A 7,063-nucleotide genomic window follows, 5' to 3' on the forward strand; every position below is an offset into this window, starting at 1 on the left:
TCTCCGTAGAGACTGTCAAAAATTGTCATTGCCGACTATATTTCAAGTCGTCATGACGGGGTATTGGGAAAAGTTTTCAATTAGCAATAATCGCGCCTCGGATAAACCTCATTGGCTACGATACTGCCACTGCGCAAAGCTAACGTTCGTTTGCCAATCGTTCCGGGGTCAGCCCGCGCAACGACGAATGAAGCCACGGTGAACCTTCCAAGCGATCCTATAACAGCGATCTCTTATAGGATGCACTCTTATAGGAGTGCATCCTATACATTAATACATTTTGCACTCTTCATGTTGCATGTTGGGGGTGAAAATTAGCCCCTATTTTCCCATTCCCATGCGGATCCGGTGCTGCAAAGCCTTCTGGGAGCAGATATGTTAATTAGTGCAAACGTCACACTCGGAAGCAAGAGCTGGGAGGAAAAGGGGGGGAGGAAAAGAGGGCGGGGTCTATCTGTGAGCCACAGAACTGCATAGAAAAGGATGCATAAAAATAAGGGGGGAAATAGGAATACAGTAGATCTATCCATTGCAACGTTAGCAAAGCATACAAGTGCGTTGACTGCCAACAGAACTGCAATAAGCCAGCCCATCGCTAGAGGGCAGTAAGTGTTCTATAGTTCTCTCTGTGGCCATCTAGTGGCCGCAGGGAATATTGCAAAGCAAGAATTCAAAGCTTTAACAGGGAGGAAAAAATACAGAGGTTTTATATTTTATATTTCAAGTGTTGAAATCTGGCTGGGGGATTTTTGCACCGGTTCTTCCCTCTCGCACTGGGTTGTTGTTGTGAAGAAAATGGAAGATATAAGTATAATAAATATAAATTTATGTAAACTAAATTTAAATAAAATTCAAATTCCAAGATAGAAGTACAGGTGGTTCTAGCCATGCTGCAATTCATTTAGTGACGGTTGACATTTGTGACGGCGCTGAAAAAGGGAGTTTTTTCCCACTTTAGGACCGTGGCAGCGTTCCCCATAGTCACGTGATCAAAATTCAGGCGCTTGGCAATTGCTTCATATTTAGAATGGTCTCTGTGTCCTGGGGGCTGGACTAGGTGACCTCCCAAGGCCCTGTTCCAGCTTTCTTCTAAATTTAAGATTTAAGCATCTCGCTGGCTATGCAACGGACCCACAATAAAAATTCGATTCCTAAAAGGCCGGTGGTGGAATTTTAAAAAGTTTTAAAAATTAAATAAGTAAGAATTTACAATTATTTAAACTTATTAATTTGATGGTCAACCGTATGTATATATGAATAGTTTAAAAATAATATAAACATAGGGTAGTTTTGCAATATGATAAATTTAGAAGTGGTATATTTTATATTCTATTTTAGATTAAAATATTTAATATTTGATAGATAAGAAAATTAATTAACATAGAGAATACAGAGTTAAATTTAATAAGAATATAGGGTATGTATGTTATGTTTTTGTATCGATCTGATCATAGTTAAGGTTTTTTCTTTTTGTGTTAGTTAGACTTCTATGATAAGCGGAGCAATGGTAGCTCCTTAAATGTTGAATGTTGTTTGTTTTTCGTTTGTCTTTTGAAAAACTAATTTAAAAAATTAAAAAAAAATTGATTCCTTTCCCTGAGTCGATGCCTTATGATTTCCTTTAAGTCTTATTTATATAGCGGTAGCTATAAATAATTTCTGACCTCTACACAAAACCTGTCGGACAGGGAAATTAATCTATTATTCCCATTTATAAGGAAGTAAATGCCACTGAACTTTGTGACCTGACTGTTGTCAAGATAGAAAAAATAAGGGTGGGGAATAGAAAGAAGCAATCTTTAAACATGATCGAAACATTTAAATGTATTAAGGGGTTAAATAAGGTTCAGGAGGGAAGTGCTTTTAATAGGAAAGTGAACACAAGAACAAGGGGGCACAATCTGAGATTAGTGGGGGGAAAGATCAGAAGCAACATGAGAAAATATTATTTGACTGAAAGAGTAGTAGATCTTTGGAACAAACCTCCAGCAGACGTGGTTGGTTAAATCCACAGTAACTGAATTTAAACATGCCTGGGATAAACATATACCCATCTTAAGATGAAATACAGGAAATACAGGAAATAAAAAACTTATTTATACTGCCAGGCTTGTGGTCATTAGATCCCGGCCTCTGGTCACTGAATGCCTACTATGCTTGGTTTCTGTTGCATGAATGATTTTTGATATTTAGCTTTTAAATAATGTTTTAAAATAATTATTTATATTAATTGGATCCATTTTGTATACTGCTTTATTGTTGACATGTCGTGAGCCGCCCAGAATCCACAGAGGGGCGCCATACAAATCAATCAAACAAACAAACAGACAGACAGAAGGATAGTAAGGGCAGACTAGATGGACCATGAGGTCTTTTTCTGCCGTCAATCTTCTATGTTTCTAAACCTTCCAATTCACAGAATTATGTACTGTAATTTGGTGAAACATTGCAGCTACTTTCCCTAAGACCTAAGGTTTTCTGGTTCATTTTTATTATTATTATTATTATTATTATTATTATTATTATTATTATTATTATTAATTGGATTTGTATGCCGCCCCTCTCCGCAGACCCGGGGCGGCTAACAACAGTGATAAAAAAACAGCATGTAACAATCTAATACTAAACAACAAAAAAAAAACCTTATTATAAAACCAAACATACATACAAACATACCATGCGTAAATTGTAAGGCCTAGGGGGAAAGAATATCTCAGTTCCCCCATGCCTGACGGCAGAGGTGGGTTTTAAGAAGCTTACAAAAGGCGACGAGGGTGGGGGCAATTCTAATCTCTGGGGGGAGTTGGTTCCAGAGGGTTGGGGCCGCCACAGAGAAGGCTCTTCCTCCTTCTACAGCAAGGAGAACTTTGTCTAACTTTGTTTATAAGGCTTGTTGTTGCTACTGTTAGTTGTGAAGTCGTGTCCGACCCATCACAACCCCATGGACAATGTTCCTCCAGGCCTTCCTTCCCTCCACCATCCTCTGGAGTCCATTTAACCTCACATCGACTGCTTTGGTGACTCCATCCAGCCACCTCGTTCTCTGTCATCCCCTTCTTCTTTCGCCCTCAATTGTTCCCAGCATTGGGCTCTTCTCCAGCGAGTCCTTCCTTCTCATTAGGTGGCCAAAGGATTTGAGTTTCATCTTCAGGATCTGGCCCTCTAAAGAGCAGTTAGGGTTGATCCCCTCTAGGACTGACTACTTGGATTGCCTTGCAGCCCAAGGGACTCGCTGGAGTCTTCTCCAGCACCATAGTTCTGCATTGGTTGCTGATCAATTTCCAGTCACAATTCAAAGTGTTGGTTATGACCTATAAAGCCCTTCATGGCATCGGACCAGAATATCTCCAAGACCGCCTTCTGCTGCACGAATCCCAGCGACCGATTAGGTCCCACAGAGTTGGCCTTCTCCGGGTCCTGTCAACTAAACAATGCCGGTTGGCGGGCCCCAAGGGAAGAGCCTTCTCTGTGGCGGCCCTGACTCTCTGGAACCAGCTCCCCCCAGAGATTAGAACTGCCCCTACCCTCCTTGCCTTTCATAAACTCCTCAAAACCCACCTTTGTCGTCAGGCATGGGGGAAATGAGATATCTCCCCCGGGCCTATACAATTTATGTATGGTATGCTTGTATGTATGTCTGCTTAATAATGGGTTTTTAAAAATATTTTAAATTGTAAATTATTAGATTTGTCATGAACTGTTTTATCGTGTTGTGAGCCGCCCCGAGTCTACGGAGAGGGGCGGCATACAAATCAAATCGAATTGAATTGAATCGAATCAAATCAAATCAAATCAAAAATAAGTAAGTAAGTAAGTAAGTAAGTAAGTAAGTAAGTAAGTAAGTAAGTAAGTAAGTAAATAAATAAATAAATAAATAAATAATAAAAATAGTTCAAAGGCCTCAATTCTTTGGCCTTCCTGGGCCAACTTTCATAGCCATACATTGCAACTGGAAAAACCATAGCTTTAACTATACGCACTTTTGTTGGCAGGGTGATGTCTATGCTTTTTAATATGCTGTCTAGATTTGCCATAGCTTTTCTCCTCAGCAGCAAACATCTTTTAATTTCTCAGCTGCAGTCCCCATCTGCGGAGATCTTGGAGCCCAGGAAAAGATGGGTGAGATCATCCAAGGGCATGGGGTGAGGTATCATCAGTATGCGGATGATACCCAGTTGTACATCTCCACCCCATGTCCAGTCAGCGAAGCAGTGGAAGTGATGTGCCGGTGCCTGGAGGCTGTTGGGGTCTGGATGGGTGTCAACAGACTCAAACTCAACCCGGATAAGACGGAGTGGCTGTGGGTCTTGCCTCCCAAGGACAATTCCATCTGTCCGTCCATAACCCTGGGGGTGGGGAATTATTGACCCCCTCAGAGAGGGTGCGCAACTTGGGCGTCCTCCTCGATCCACAGCTGACATTGGAACATCATCTTTCGGCTGTGGCGAGGAGGGCGTTTGCCCAGGTCCGCCTGGTGCACCAGTCGCGGCCCTATTTGGACAGGGAGTCATTGCTCACAGTCACTCATGCCCTCATCACCTCGAGGTTCGATTACTGCAACGCTCTCTACATGGGGCTACCTTTGAAAACTGTTCGGAAACTTCAGATCGTGCAGAACGCAGCCGCGAGAGCCATCGTGGGGCTTCCAAGATTCGCCCACGTTTCTTCAACACTCTGTGGCTTGCATTGGCTGCTGATCAGTTTCCGGTCACAATTCAAAGTGTTGGTCATGACCTTTAAAGCCCTACATGGCTTTGGACCAGACTACCTCCGGAACCGCCTGCTACTGCACGAATCCCAGCGACCGATAAGGTCCCACAGAGTTGGCCTTCTCCGGGTCCCGTCGACTAAACAATGTCGTTTGGCGGGCCCCAGGGGAAGAGCCTTCTCTGTGGTGGCCCCGGCCCTCTGGAACCAACTTCCCCCGGAGATTAGAATTGCCCCCACCCTCCCTGTCTTTCGTAAACTACTCAAGACTCATTTATACCGCCAGGTATGAGGGAGTTGAGATATTCCTTCCCCCTAGGCCATTACAAGTTATGCATGGTATGTTTGGGTGTATATTTGGTTTTATAATAAGGGTTTTTAATTGTTTTATTATTGGATTGTCACATGCTGTTTTTATAATTGTTGTTAGCCGCTCCAAGTCTACGGAGAGGGGCGGCATACAAATCCAATAAATAATAATAATAATAATCTCCTCTAGGAGATCTTGGTACCCACGCATCGACCGCTCTTCAGTTACTCACTATAAAATTGCTGCCCAAGTCAATCTCTGTAGCATTGATGTCCAGAGAGGAGGTCCAGGCATTACCACCTCCCCAACTCGCGCCAACCTACCTGTATCTCTTCTTCGTTGATTTTCATACTTAAATCACTTTTGGTTCTAGATCGGCGACCCAGGAACAGCATAGTGGTTTACTAAAGCATAAGAACAAAAGAGCCATGCTGAATCGAGCCAAAGGCCATTGACCCCCTTCTTCACATGCTTGTCCCTAGGAACTTCACAAATCACAAGTCCTTATCTTCACAAAGTCCCTATCTCACCGAAGGTCAGTGACCCAATGACTACTTGACAAACTTGAACAATGGGCACTATCTAACAAAATGAAATTCAGTGGGGAAAAAAGTCAGGTTCTACATTTAGGCAAGAAAAACAAAATGCACAGGTGCTGTATATGTGGTACATTGCTCAACAGTGGTAACTGTGAGAGGGACCTTGGAGTCCTTGTGGACAACTGTTTAAATAGGAGCCAGACGTGTGCAGCAGCTGCCAAAAAAGCCAACACAGTTCTAGGCTGCATCAACAGAGGGATAGAATCAAGATCATGTGAAGTGTTAACACCACTTTATAAGGCCTTGATAAGGCCGCACGTAGAATACTGCATTCAGTTTTGGTCCCCATGATGTTGAGACTCTAGAAAAAGTGAAGAGAAGAGCGACAAAGAGGATTAGGGGACTAAAACATATGAAGAACGGTTGCAGGAACTGGGCATGGCTAGTTTAATGAAGAGAAGGACCAGGAGAGAAATGAGAGCAGTCTTCCAATATCTCAGGGGTTGCCACAAAGAAGAGGGAGTCAATCTATTCTCCAAAGCACCTGAGGGTAGAACAAGAAGCAATGGGTGGAAACTAAACAAGGAGAGAAGCAACTTAGAACTAAGAACTTTCCTGACAGTCAGAACGGTTTATCAGTGGAACAGATGTTGCCTCCAGAAGTTGTGAATGCCCCAACACTGGAAGTTTTTAAGCAGATGTTGGATAAATGGGGTTGGACTAGAAGACCTCAAAGGTCCCTTCCAACTCTGTTGTTGTTGTTGTTATGAGCTGCCGTAAAAGCACACGACATGCCCTTTCTTTCCATGGTTCATTCATCCAACAACTCAGGGATGTAACAAACTAGATGCACTCTGCACGCTCTCAGAAGCATTCTTGCCCGGATATCCTCTATAGCAGAGCTACCAACACTGCTGTGCTGCTGCTGTCGTTGTTTTGGCTCACTCTTTCTCACCGTTGGCAACTTGATGGGTGGACTTCAACTCCCAGAATCCCCCAGCCAGGATGGGGAGCTGGGAAATTCTGGGATACTGTATTGCGGTCCACCCATTTTATTTTATTTTTTAAAAATATTTTTATTATTTTGTAAAGACAAAACATTGCAAACATTGAGAAACCAAACCAAACAAATAACATAAAAAGGAGCTACAGTTGCTCCGCTCAAAAGTAGAAGTCTTCTTGTACAAAAAGGAAAAACTGATTATAGGTTAGATCAAATCAGAGAAGTAAATTCTAATATAAAACATCGCTACGTAGCTTATTCTTTCTAATAAGTTTAACTCTTTAACTTTATATTTTAACATCCTTATACGTTTCTTTTTATCCCACCAGATATACACCATCTGCCAGATATTATAGAATTCAGATTCCTCTTGGTTATTTAACCGCCTCGTCATCATATATAGTTTTTGGAGAGGGGCGGCATATAAATCCAATATCTAGCACTGCACAGTCAATAATTTTCTCAAATACCGTACCTCTTCTTCTGTCAGTGTTTCCATTTCTT

At 42.2% G+C, this 7,063-nt stretch overlaps 1 non-coding gene across 1 annotated transcript; it reads right to left on the reverse strand.

Moving 5' to 3' along the window:
- On the reverse strand, positions 1-141 carry LOC139173640 (U4 spliceosomal RNA). Its single transcript, XR_011560072.1, has one exon. It is a non-coding gene; the product is annotated as a U4 spliceosomal RNA (small nuclear RNA).
- Between the last annotated feature and the right edge of the window lie 6,922 nt (positions 142-7,063).

This window comes from Erythrolamprus reginae, chromosome 10 (genome assembly GCF_031021105.1).
Source record: "Erythrolamprus reginae isolate rEryReg1 chromosome 10, rEryReg1.hap1, whole genome shotgun sequence".
Taxonomy (NCBI): Eukaryota; Metazoa; Chordata; class Lepidosauria; order Squamata; family Dipsadidae; genus Erythrolamprus; species Erythrolamprus reginae.